This window comes from Phalacrocorax aristotelis, chromosome 23 (genome assembly GCF_949628215.1).
Source record: "Phalacrocorax aristotelis chromosome 23, bGulAri2.1, whole genome shotgun sequence".
In the NCBI taxonomy this organism is placed as follows: Eukaryota; Metazoa; Chordata; class Aves; order Suliformes; family Phalacrocoracidae; genus Phalacrocorax; species Phalacrocorax aristotelis.
In genome coordinates this window covers 3,865,999-3,880,220 of record NC_134298.1, presented here as the reverse complement: position 1 = coordinate 3,880,220, position 14,222 = coordinate 3,865,999, and the positions used below count along the sequence as shown (strand labels likewise).

Below are 14,222 nucleotides of genomic sequence, written 5' to 3'. Positions count from 1 at the left end.
AGGGAAAAAAAGAATATTCTTGGAAATCGTTTCCCTTTAGAATTATTTGTCAGCTAAAAAAACGAGAAGGCTGGGAAGAACAAAACCACTCTCATTATATCCTCTTGAAACTGTTTAGGAAAGCAGCTAGAGTTAAAAAATAACAAATCCATCTGGATAAGTGGAGAGTAGGACACTGTGTACAATATTATACAATTAATTACATGCTGGCCTTCATTGATCAACTGACCAGATTAGAAACAATAGATATGAACATCAATATAGATGCTTGAGTACACAGGGTTTATACCAGCTGAAGGCAAAAAGAAGTCTAGCTATGCAGATTGTGAAAAAGCAAAACCAGGCATTTAAAATGCAGGATGTATTTCAGAGGTTATTAGACCTTATTGGCAGGGGAAGGGGAAGCTTTTAGAATCTTTAAAAATAGTTTTGAAAGAGCTGGATTCTTAAATAGCTGCTTAAAAACTGAATAGTTGATTTTAGCATTTATACTTTTTGATTATACTAAAAGCAGCTGCACTCTGATATCTTTATGTCTATATGTATCTATATATCCCCAAAGTTACTTGTTGGACAGGCCTGTTATGCCATAAAGTAATTCAACTTTATCAGCTCATACTACACGCGCGTCACATCTGTTACTCTGGCTTGAAAGGTAGGTTGCGTATTGCGGCACAACAGCAGGACTGATAAGGTGAGCAAAAGCTTAGGTCTGCCGCCACGGCCCCAGAACAGCAGGACCATGGCCCCGGCTGCGGAGAGGTTTGTTGTTCCCTCTTCCCTTGGCCAAACGCTTCCTGCCCTCGGTTTCCCCAAAGCAATGTTCAGGCCCCTTGAATGGGTGCCAGCAATGCAATTTCTGTCGTCTTTGCATCTTTCCCCGGTCATACAACAGCTGCACATAAAGGTCAGCATCCTAAAGCCAGCTAAAGCAACCTAAAAATCCCATATTTTATGTCCGCTGCTCGTGCCCCGATAAGCCATCACAACTGCCAGGTGTCAGCGAGGCCACAGACCACGACATTTTCCCTGCTCACTTTTCTATTCTGGTTGCAAGAAGGATGTGACATTGCAAATGTGACTGCAATTTTCATGTATTCAAGGAGCCCTCATTAGCCCAGAGACACCCTCTTGGGGTTAGTTGTACTGAGCCTTCCTACAGTCCGGCTGGCAAAAAAGTGTATTAATAGATCACCATCTCTGTATTTTTCCTTGTAATACACAACGTTGGTTTTGAACACTGCTTTGCATACAGATATAACCATCATCGCTGACGGCCGCCTGGCTACGAGCCCACGTGGACAACCTCTAAGTTACGAAGAAAAGAAAAAAGCCTTTGAGTTCCAAACGTACATACACAAGGACAGGTAATTATAAGAATTGAAAGTTTCACAAGGGGAGGGTTACAAACAGAAAGTTGCAGTATTAAAATCAGGAGTAAACCCCTGTATTTATCAAAAGCCACATCATCATCACCAAAAGGCAAACTCTGTATACTTCTCTCTTTCGCACAGTTATTGTGAGCGGCGCTAAACGAACGCCTTTGCCAGGACAGTCCCGCTCACCCACAGGCGGGTCCTGGCAAACCTGCCCCCCTCCCTGGAACGGAGCTGGCAAGAGGCGGGTTCGTTTTGCTGGAGGCGGGCGGAGGGGAGATGCTGCAGGACGCGACCTCGCAAGAGACCGATCGCACGCACGAAGGCCTGTTTCATAGCAGAGGTGGCCCACGCGGCCCCGTCCTGCCACGAGAATAACCCAGGAGGTCCCCGTGGCCAGGACGATACAACACAGTTGGGTCAAATTACATTTTAAAAAAACCTCTGAAATAAGACTTCAAAATCTAATGCAATTTTTGTTTTTAAAACTACGGTAAAACAAAGGAATGTTTGGTGATATGAAACTGGATTCTAAGTTTTTCTTGAATTCATAAAGTACCTTCTTCCATAGCGCTCTGGAATAAGATTTAGACAGCAACAGTTGTTGCTCATTTCAGTTAAATACATTTGAACACCAAAGGCAGCTGATATTTCGTTATGTTAATAATACAGTTTCACTATCATAAACAGATGTTTCAAACTAACTTTAAAAATGACCTTATTCTAATTCACCTCTAAGAGCTCTATAATACCCAAAACCTCCAATATATGCCTGACAGAGATGGAAGAGTTTTGAAAGTTTGGGGAAAAAAAATTAATAAAGGACTTTAAGGACTAAATTGGGGTTAAAACCTAACAGCCTAGTAAGGGATGCCTGACCTCTCCAGCCAGTGCTGCTGGCATTCTGGAGTTGAAGGCACAGACCAACTATGAACCCGTGCTCACTCCAATTATGTTTTTTTCCATATAACCAGGCTCTCTTAAAAGCACACGTTGCCCTCATATCCTCAGCACAGTTCTGCTTTAGTTCAGCCCCATTCCTGCTCCTGGGTCTCTTAACGCTCTCCCCCCTCCCCAGCCGCGTTTGCGCTCCCACCTGCTTCAGACCCGCTTGTTTCGGACGCACTCGATCGGCACCGTTCCCCTGGGCCCTGCACCCAGAAGCTCAGCGAACAATAAATCACCCTTCACTGGGGACCTGGAAGTCCTCTTGCAACAGCAGCCGCCATCCACGGTGGTGGACTGGAGACTGTGAGAACAGGGAAGTGCCTCTTGCTCTTCATGACATGAGGTGCGACAGGGAAACCAGAGCGCCGAAGCACCAGCCTGCACTTCATCTCAGCCGGAGAGCAGCTCTTCCAAAATCTGGTGCTCCCATTACCAGCAACAACAAGGTTTTTCCTTGACACCGCTTTTGGTAGGGAGGAAATCCAGTTTGGAAGTTTGGGAGTTTGGAAGACAGGTGGCTTTTACCCAATAGCTTTACTGGGAGTCTAAATCCTACCTGGATTTTCTACAATTGAATACATCTAAGACACACACATAGTTTTTTACTGTAAAAGGAAAAAAACCTGTTCGCTTTTATCCCAAAATGAATAGGTTTGGGTCTTTAGGAAGTCAGCCTCCCTATGGAAACAAAGCAGCTATTTTCTGAGTGTGGTACATCTACAAAACACGATGGGAGCTGAAAGAGACGCAATACCAACCCACCAGCCGCAGTACTGTTGTACTTCTTGCCTAAGTAGGAATTCGTCTATTTAAGATCACTTGGAAGGACAGGATCTCTCCTGGACAGTCACCTGGATGCAACAGAATCGGCACCGTGCTGTGAGAACAAGCATTGGCCAAGGCAGCAGAGGTGACGGCCCACAGACCCGGCGGTCCGGCTCTCTAACGCCCCTCAACACCCAACAGTGGGGTGCGAAACGGTGACAACTTGCTGCCAGAGCCATTAGGTTTGAGAACAGGAATGGCCACACAGCATTCAGAGGCTGGTACAGATTTCTCAGGTAATTTGCAAGTTACAGAATACATTAATGGGGAGAGAAAGATCACAGTAAATTAACTTCCCAAATCAATTTAGGAGAGTGGGAAAGGAAAAAAGAAATCTGATGACTCAGCATATATTACGTCTTTAGTCGGCGTGCAGTTGTGCTCACCCGCTGCTGCTGCATTCGGTGCAGCTGCAGCAGAGGCTGTAGCCTGGGTGAAACCCAGCCTAGCCTGACGGGCATTCTCAAAACCACTCAGTAGCTTTTAACGTGGAATATTTTGAGAACACCCATCGCTGGCGTAAAGCTGTCCCTCTCACAACCGTACAGAAGCGCCTGTGTGTCACACTTCACGTGCAGACATAAAACCACCAGTTCTCTGTACTAACATAGGGCAGCCTGACAGGCTAGGGGCTGTTTCGGGATGCCCTTCACCCTCTACCCCGTGGGCCACCAACCCTTCCCATCTGCCGTGCCCTGTGTATTCAAGTAAAAGGAGCAGAAAACACGGAGCCTCCCGCCGGTGGAGCCAGGCAGTACGGATCCTCCGTGGCAAGAGTGGGCACCTTCTCCTTCCCAGGCAGGAACTGACACATGATGAATACTTGCAATAACATACACAAATACAAACAAATCAATGCCAGGTAGTGGAAAGGGCTGGTACCTGCAGAATTTAAGATGTATGGTGAAGAGGCAGAGGACCGCGGGAAGATGAGGAACAGCCCGCAGTTAAGAGCTGAATGATTGAAGTATTTAATTTTTATCTCTCTTTGCTACAAATCAAAATTTTGAGCACACTCCATTCCCTGCAGTGGAGGAGCAAGGTTACCAGGGAACAATACCATACATAATTAAAGAGTTATCTTAATATACATACAAAAAAAGGGGCAAATTGCTGTTGCTAAGGGAACATTAATTCTCATGTTTTCTGAACTTCTGAGTGCTTGAGTTTCCCATCTTGCTAGTGCTCACCCCTGTGAGCATATCAGGACTCTGTCGTTCCAACAATGCTGCTAGTTATTTTATTTATGCTGATTTTAGGCAGCTGTTAGTATTTGCTTTAGCAACACCTATTCTTTATAGGCATGACCTACTATTGGGACAATCGTTTGCAGACAGTATCACTCATGGAAGTGCAATCAACTCGGCTGCCAGAACGATTGTCAACATGGTGAAACACCACAGCTATTGACAAAGCCTCGGATGCAACATCTAAAACAGGTCACCAAAAGTAAATCGGTTGTGAAATCATTGCTAGAAAACACAGGTATCTGTCTTAATTTAAAATAAAAATCAAAACAGACTGAGGTAAACTGGGTTAAGGAGCTTCTACAGAAGGTGCAGTAAGAAACAGAAAATAGTTATTTTTGCAAATGTCCCAAGGGAAATGAATGACACAGTAAAATATTGACTCCGTAATATGTTTTCTCTCGTATCTAGCAATGAGAGAAAGGAAAACTTTGTTATTTATTTTTAAATATAGCAGTGTTAAGAAAGTCCACCAAGATTTACACATTATTTTAATTTCCTAAAGATGCTGTCTCATCAGTATCTAGCTTCCCTCCAACTGCACTAGACAGGAACTGAGGTCGGAAACCCAAAGAGAGCCGGCCGACGGCCGATGATGTGGCAAGCATGCAGCAAACAAGGGAGAGCAGTTAATTCTTTTTCTCAATTACAAAGGGATAAAGTCATCTCAACGCAATCATGTTTAGTAACGGCTTCAGAGAAGCAGTCTCTCCTACTATAAATGGGTCTGAGAAATGCCTGCTTCCCGTTCTTCCTCGCCCACTTGTCTCCCCCCGCCCCGCCTATTCTACCAGTTCTCCATTTAAAACTAATGACACGACAAATGCCCTCCAATGCCCAGAACTGTATTCTTTGAACGGACCGCTCCCAAAGGGAAAAGAAAATCCCAAGGGTTTCAGCAATCCTACCAAATAAATCCACTGCACAAAGCACTGCATCACAATTAGTAAAACCGGTCTGCAAATACGAGCCAGATGCATCTGCAACAACATGATCTGATGTCAGCAAATAACACAGCACCTTCAGCATCACCTCGCTGCCAGGTGTTCGCAGTAAAGGCAAAGACAACAAGTTTTAAATAAACTGAAGTGCCAGCAGCCCGATATTCCTGTTCCCCTTTTTAATTAAAACAGTGTCTAAAGCACACAACGTGACTAAATGCCTTCCCAGTTCTGTTTATCTGAGAAAGCAATTTTTAACGCAGAAAAATAAAAGGGTGGGTCAGCCTGCTTTACGCATGCTGGGAAATCTGCTGCAAGAACTGACTGCATTAGATGTGCCGTTGCTCTAACAGCAACTGGCAGCGTGCGCTCGCTATCACGGCTTATAAATCAATATTTAAATCTGCATCGTATCAAAACTGTATTTGGAAAACACAGAAGACTCACACAAAGCCAGTCCGGCAATTAGAAGCTGATCTGATTCCAGCCCAGCCTGGCATCCCTGCGGAAGGAAAGGTCTGCCTTGTGCACGGCATAACGTAAGGCGATGTGGCTCCCAACTGCCATCGTGCTCCCAGAACACAGATGCATAAAGACAAAACAAAACCGAAAAACCAAGCGGGCACCGGGGACGAAAGCACGCCGGATCAGAGTGTGCAGTGACGGCAGCCGGACCGGTCCCAGGACCTCAGGGCATCGCTGCTGCGGGAGGGAGCGCCGGGTCCCGCTCCCGGAGCCCGCGGCGCCTCAGCCCAGCGTAGGAGAGGTAGTTGCAAATCTTGCTCTCAGCAATCCCGATGGATTCCAGCCAGGCTAAGGAATGACATGTGCCATACGCACCCGCCTGCTGTCCTCCCGGGGTGATCTGTGCCGGCAAAGAGGCAAAACGCACCCAATCGGAGCGAGAGGGGAGAGCACGCTGAGCCTGGTACTTAAAAGAATCATTTTCATCACAAATTTTCCCTCATTATTTAGTTTGTGAGCGGGTCTTCTATTTCAGAAAACTAATATAGAAATTATTATCATTATTCTTATGCTAAAATTAGTATTGTTAAAATTATCATGATAAACATTATTAAGAACTACATTAATTTACTAACAGAATAAGGCATCTACCCCCACCAAAACAACCCCCCCGTGGGAGCGCTGGGGTGCGTGGGGCGGGGTGGGGTGGCTGTGGGTGTTGAGGGTGGAAGATTTTTACTGATGGCCCTACAGGACAGACCGGGGTTATTAATCCCTGTATCATTAAAAAAGAGCTCCCCAACCACTTCCCAACGTGTTGAATCCCCTACGAACAGCTCTGATAATTCACCCAAGTCATAAAAGACATACAATGCATACTGCTTCCAGGTAGAATTCTTTTTCTGCAACTAATGCTGATGTTATTTAAAATAGTTCTAAATCCTGGACTTTTACACACACCAGATGAACAGATCTTCATTCAGTGGGCCAAGAGCACACACCAAAGGCAGATATTTTTCAGAGATAAGCTGAGCAGTGACATTTCAAAATGTCAAAAAGGAAAAAGCCCACCTCAATTACATCCCTGCCCCAATAAAGATTTTAAAAAACCCACAAAAAAGAAAAAACCCAACCAACAAAACAATAAAAGCTTTCCAGCTGCGTACAGTTTATAATGCAAAGCAATGGGAGACAGAAGTCACAGAAATGTTTTCATAAATGTAATATTACATCTGGTAATTGTTAATCCATGGGTCATCAAAAGACTTCCTTCCTTCTTTGCAAACAAAATGCTAGTTTTTAAGAAAATGGAAATGCCAGGCCGTGTTTTAAAATACTTTCGCTAAAGTGGAAAATTAATGTACATTTAATACAGATAAGGGGTTTACCTCATTATATGTTAAACATAGTCCCACCGGACATGCGAGCAGTCAGCAAATGAGGAGTCCTGACATAAGGTATGCACTGGCTGCAACTGAGCCTGTGGTTTGAAAATAACCTTGAATATTATAAAATGTTCAACATTATGAACAAGTTATGTCTGGAGTCATGGCAGTAACAGGGCATGATGGAGTTCAGACAGCCAGTATTATTGCCACTTTGCTAATACACCTAAAGACCAGAATACAAGTGCTCGAGCTGGCTTGGTTATTCCATTAAAGCGTATTAAATTACATTACAGATTTTAGCCATAACCATAAAAAGATGTGCGCACTTTATCCGCCGTGCACTTTAAGATGGCATTAATAAGTACATTATCTAAATTTATAAACAAAGGCAGCTACCCTCCGTACCTGCACTGTATCCGAGCTCATTAAGGAACAATCTCAGGAGCAGAAAGCAATCTGTTGTGAAAACATCATTCTTTGATTTGACCAAAGAGCTGTGAGAAAGGGCAAAAGCAGAGTACAGGGACTCTGAATAGCCAAGGTGACCACGGGAGCTCACCCAGAAGTCAATCTACCCTTAATTCATATTCTCAAGATTCAAAAACGTATACTGGAAGCAGGCACTTTCACACTGAAGATTTCAGTGATTCCTTTTTACTTTTATCCATAGCCTTATTAAAAACATCTGAAACATCCATGATCTTTTAGATAGAATAACACTTAAAATTTGCCATAACTCAGAGAGTTTCTCTAACGCAGACACCCCTAAATGGACCAAATACACAAACACACACTGCAGTGATTCTCCTTCAAAAAAGCATATTCGTTTAAGAACAGGACCAAGAAAAAACACCAGGATGCGAACTCGATACAAAATTACATTAGCAAAATTCGTTTTCAAAAGAACTGCACTTGTTCAGACTCCTTATGTTCCACTCACTGTCAGTGAGATTTAGGTTAAATCACATCAATGCTTCAAACTCCAGCCAAATAAGCCATCTAAGTTCCCTGCGTTTTAACTGATTGATTTTGTTTAGATTTACTGTTCAAATTTTCATACTTGTCCCCAAAACTGTTTTGATGAATAGCCTTTCAATCTAGTTACTAAAAGGGATAGAAGCAGCCTCACTCGCTCACTATTTTAATCATTTAAATAAATGTAAAGCTGGTCTTTTTGGAAACTACATAAAAGTTAATGGGGCAGTGTAGGAAGTAATCAGCTGAATGTAATGTTTACTGTCACTGGATCAGAAAGGTACTAATTTGCAGCAATCTACGTGCATCAACTTATAATTATTTTCCTGAAATTATGTTTCAAGCTCCTATGGGGGCAATACAGAATCACCCGGGATGAGCCGATAAAAGAGCCACAGTTACAACTTTCAGAGAGGAGAAAAATAAGAAGCACTCGCCTCTTCAGAAGGCGTTGTAAGGAAACACAAACGCGGATACAAGAGATGGAGTTTTATCCACCCACTCAGTAAGGCTGAGGAACCACGGCGGATGGCTTGGAGAAAGCCCATCAAACCACCAGAGTCAGAAATAACTCCACTGGTGTGGGATTAAATGAGCATTATCTGTTTTACCAGACGAGACAATAAACAGGTTTAATAATTGGATGTAATAGTGATTTGATGATAGAAAATATGTTTTTCTCAGAATTTGTGAGCAAATACTCAAAACAGTATTTGGATAATATTTTTTTAAAAGAAATTTAAAATTTATCCTTATATACACCAGAGGGAAAACACAGCCAATGATAAGACATTTATTTCAGATAAAATATCTGCCTCGGTATCAAAACCAGAGGACCTGGTAACTCAGAGAACCACCCAGCAAACTATTATTACTGCATCGTTTTGCATTTGAATTCTAACTTTCATTTGTGTTGTGACACGTAGATGAAGACCTTTTGTTAACAAGCCACGACACCTGGAAAATACATGAGATTAACAGGTCAATGAGGTATGTTGCCTCCACAGACTCTTAACCTGGGCCTTCTTTTCCCTAAGTTCTTCTTCCTTAAAAGCAAACCGCACCACCGCCGCAGCCCGGGCCATTTCTCCCAAGCCCCAGGGGTCTTTCCCAAGCATTTCTCTTTCACAAATGACGGGCCTTCATTAGCAAACCAGCATCGTATCATACAGCACCAACTTAACTCCGACCTGAGGAGCACGCCTTGGAATCCGAACTTCCGACACCCGCAGCGCAGACAACTCACGCTGCAAAACCAGAAAGGAAAGAAATTATTTCAACCAAGATGTCAACGCTCGTGCTTCTTCCTTGCTGCTGCTGACTGAGTAGGCAGTTTGAGCCACGGCAGGGTATTTTTGATCTAACATGCTAGAATTTGTAGCTTGGAGTGACCGAGTGCTGTCTTAGAAGAAACGGTGTTAAAAACGTCCATAATTCGGTATTTGGGAAGAACGAGCCAGTTGGCGAAGTCACTCTGAAGCAGTCAGCACGCGCCGCTGCATCCACCCTGCTCCGGTGCAGGGAGGGGAGATGGGACCATCCCTCTCCTTCCCCCCCTCCAGAGCACAGGTTTGCGCTTACTGCTGCGACTAGCCCTGTGTTATGTCAACCGTCGTGAAATGGAAAGCCACCTTCCTAGGAGCTCGGAGAAGGAGAAAGCGCGCCCCTTGCAGGCGCCCCGCACTCAGCCTCCGGCAGCACGGCTCCTCCAAGCCTCGCCACCTCCCATGGACCTCACCAGCTGCTCCGACACGCACGCGGGCTCTCTCCCGCTCTGCTCAAACGTGCCTCAGGCCTCCTCCAATTCATAAACGTGCCTCAGACACAACACCCAGAGGAGCTTCCACAGCGGGGAAACAGCTTCAATTATCATTATTCAGTAACCCAGCAGCTCCAGTGAGGCATAATCCAGAGCTAAAAGTTAAACAGAAATATATGAAAACAAACATGTTTTCATTTACATTAAAGCACAAATTGTTTCTTTTCTTGCAGCGGAACAAAACATCATCCTAGCCATTTGAAAGATGCGGTCTCCTGTATTCTGGGAGAAGGAGGTCTTACTTCCAAAGTGAATTAGCACAGAATTGAATCTGGTGTTGGCACACACAAGCAAAACGAGTTATGAACGTTTACACCTTTCAATCTGAACCCAAACATGTAAGGGGGGGGGGGGGGGGGGGGGGCAAGGTAGGAAAACATAAAAATAGCCAGAATATTTCAAAAGGCAATCAAAGAACAACTCTACAGACAGTACAGTCATCTATTTTTTAAAAACTCGTTACAAGGTGGGAAAACCCTTTGTTCGCTATGTGAGAGCTTTCGGTGCCTGGTGGGGACGCATACGCATGTTGGCGACGAGGGAAGGGGACGAGAGCGAGGGAGGATCAGCGATGACTGACTTCCAGATTCCCTCCTTGTCATCACTGACTCAACATGCTTTTGCTCTCCATCTGTAAATTATAAAATACTTGTATACTCTAATAAGGCTGTCTGGGACCTTTAGCAACCACAAGCATTTTCAGCTTCAAATAAAAAGCATGACAGATATACTAATTATTCCAATTGACTGAATATGTTAAAATGTAATTAACTAAAAACAATTAACACTATATACAACATACGCTTTTCATAGCAGCTACAAGAGTTACCTATTTTGTAGGGCAAATTTTCTCTTTGCATTTGTGCGTGTTACTCTAATCAAAAGCTCAAACAGCATTTTTAGAAAAGCTTAGTGGTCATCCGTCCTAAAAATAGTTGAGAAATCGGTACAAGTGACTGAGGCTCGAAATAGGTTATTCTGACGACAGGCAGTCTGCTGCTAGCACTCAGCAATCCCTGAACAATGACAGAAAGAGAGAAAGAGCACAGTGAAAGGGATTTGTTATGGATTCAAAGCCCTATTGCATAGGAAAAAGGCTCCGAAATCCCCCAAACCCATAACCGACACGTCAAAAAATGTTATTTTGTCCTTGGCTGAACCGATGGGAATCCAAATGCCATCCCAGCTCTTTCCCTGGGAATAAACCCGAGGCTGTGCCCGTTCAGACCAGGTGACGCTCCCCATACGCCTCTGCTGTACCGCGCCCGGGGACAGAAGGCAGTGACCGCAGGGGGAAGCAAACCCGCGCGCACGGGCACCGGCCTGGGAACGCTTCACCCGACAAGGCCGGCTCCTGCCGCTGCCTCCGAGACGCTCTGCTCAGTGGCTGCCCTACCTGCCTAGGAAAGCGCGAGCGCACCCTACCAAAGCAAGCCCTTCCCAAGGGAAATATTTCAAGTACTTGCAAAACCTGCTTTAAAACTCAAAACATTTTTTCTTATCTCAGCCATATTTCATGGTTGGAGCTGCTGTGGCCAGCGTGTCCCCCCACACCTTTCATAAGCTCCGCAGCTCCCGAACTGTTAGTTTTTCCATACGAGCATAAGGAGGCACCGTTGCTAACGCTCCCCTAAGTGATTTCCCCAAGATCGCAGAGCAAACCAACGGCAGCCAGCGGTGCTGGTCAGACTGCGAGTCCCTGCTCACCTGCGGGCTACAACGCTTTGCCTGCCCAGCTGTACTTAATTCAATTACCTTGGTCAACCACATTGATTCATCTATGACTTACTACAGGAAATTGACTTTTGGCAGAGCGTACCAGCACTTCTGTGTTAGGATTCGTCACAATTAACATGGAGTTTGAAATGGAGGTCTGCCAGCGCTCCGTGGGCATGTGATAATCACCGCAGTACTGTCACAATTAAACGTACTTGGACAGGCTGGTACGAGAACTGTTACCGCTCTCCAAACAATGATGTGTCTTTTAGTACTGAAGAAAGTCCTTTAACTACCGAGTCTGAATGTGCCAGCGAAATTACAGTGAGATAACTAAGGAAAAGCAAAAGGGAGAAGAAAACAAAAAATCCCAGCTGAAACCCCTGTATTTCTTTGCATTTCATTTTTTCCTCAAATGGATATAACACTGAGTATTATTTTCCACACCAGCTCTTGCTGCGTTCTGCGCTCTCATACTGCAGCCGAATTAATTCTTCCATTCCGTTTCCAGCGAATGCACTACCCATGTTTTTAGAAACACATTACAATTTTTTATCAAAGGTATTTCCACCAAAGGCAACCGAAAACCTTCTTCCAGTCCACTACCTCCTGGAATCCAAATAACTAAATTTTAAGAGTTATGTTTTAACACTGAAGTGGTAACAATGCAACCCGAACATGCCCAGGAATCATCTTTCTTCTGGCTCCTGGGGCTCTAGACTGCAAGAGAAAAAACTTCACCGAGGTATGCAGTCACAACTTACGGCCTTTGATCGTAAATACCACTCACTCTCCTACTTAAGGCAATTATACAGTAAAATATCAAGAGGTTAACAGTTCTACTTAGGTGGAAGAACGAGCAATTATTTCTAAAAATTGTTTTCCAGACACTGTTCAGCAGTAGTGGCAACGTATCTACATACGCATTTACAAATACAGTCAGGGCTTTAAAGAAGTTATTAAGTATTCGATAAATTCTGCCTGTAAGATGAAGTACAAAAGGAAAAGCAAGACACAGAGATGTAGCGTCATTTTGTAACAGATTTCCTATCCACTGACCTATTTCTAGACATCCCGACAATTTTAGACGGCACTTTACAACCCCGCACAGGCTGAAGTTATGTAGCAATCCCTGCACCACCACGACAGGCTCATCTCAAGTATTGCACAATGCTGAATTTAGTCTGGAACTATACAAAAGGGTCTAAAAAAGGAAATTGAGGAATAGGAAAGCGTTAGTACATCTTCTCTGGCTGTCCGGGAACGAGCTTACCCGTGCCAAGGGATGCCATGTCAGTCCGTCACTGCAGCACCCGCCTAAGCAAGCTGCTGCTGCATTGTACAAGATATCACAACCTGCTTTGCAGAGACCAGACATAAATCTCTCTAATTAATACAATTAGAGAAGCTCTTTATAGTAATTTTTTTTGATTTATCAGCCAGGAGGTACAATCAACCTAGTAGTAGCACATTACACATGATGGCTTATAAATATTTTTTGCCAATTAAAACGATGTGGATTACTCACATCCGAGAAGGTAAGAATACATTCCCTTCTCCTCCCTCATTTTTAAAGGAGAATAAAATATTCACAGACAAGGGGAAAAAGCTGCTGGAGTGAAAGAAAACAATTTTAGAAACAAAGAACTTCTCCTGCACCAATAATCCAGCAAACTCTGCTACGTAAGCTATCCATTTGAAAGAGCATTTTGTAAAGTATGAAACTCACTCCTCAAAGAAATGCAAGTCATAGAGCACAGATCAATAACCAGCCTGGCATCTGAGGGAAAAAGAGGTCTGCCCTGATCATATAATGCTATTAATGCATACAGCAACAAAAAAACAACCCTTCTGTTAGAGAGAAGACAAAAAAAACTACAAATAAAGACTCTTACAGAGATATAAAATGTGGTCAGTAGCAATAAGTTATTTATTTTAAAAAATCTATAGCCTAAATGCAACATGGTTTTAAATGAATTAAAGCAAAGTTAACTACCTTATGGTAAACACCTTGTCATCTTTCTTGAATTTTTTATTCATTAAAAAAATTGGTAAGGACAGTCTGATGCTTTGGTTTCGCATGCGCTGCCTGTATCTTACCACCACGGAAGCAAGCATCTGACGACAGCAGATGGTACAACATTCCACCCCAGGCTCCGTGTCAGAGGTTAGCTAGAACCTCACAGTGTCAGGAAACTTTGCAAGGAACAGACAGGAGAGGCAAGAGATCACCTGGCTGGGGCACCACTCCAGCCGGCCGCAGGGACAAGGCACCATCAACAGACTTTTGCGGAAAGCTTATGAGGAAAACTTAATCAGACTGTGCAATGGGGCACATCTTTCACATGAGAAACAGGACTGAGAGCCAAGAGGTGGCATGGGACAGCCCAGAACCAGCAGCCATGGGGCGTTTCCACTGCATTTGCTGCTCTTCCATGCAAGCGCCTTCCTCCCTCCCTGGAGAGAAGCAGGCAACGCCACCCCAGTAGCTTGTCACACCCCTAGATGCAGAAAACTCTAGA

General features: G+C 44.0%; 1 protein-coding gene across 12 annotated transcripts in view; it reads right to left on the bottom strand.

Annotated features, from left to right (window-relative positions):
• Positions 1-14,222, bottom strand: part of TANC2 (tetratricopeptide repeat, ankyrin repeat and coiled-coil containing 2) — a 254,383-nt gene that overhangs the window by 162,409 nt on the left and 77,752 nt on the right. The window lies entirely within an intron of this gene.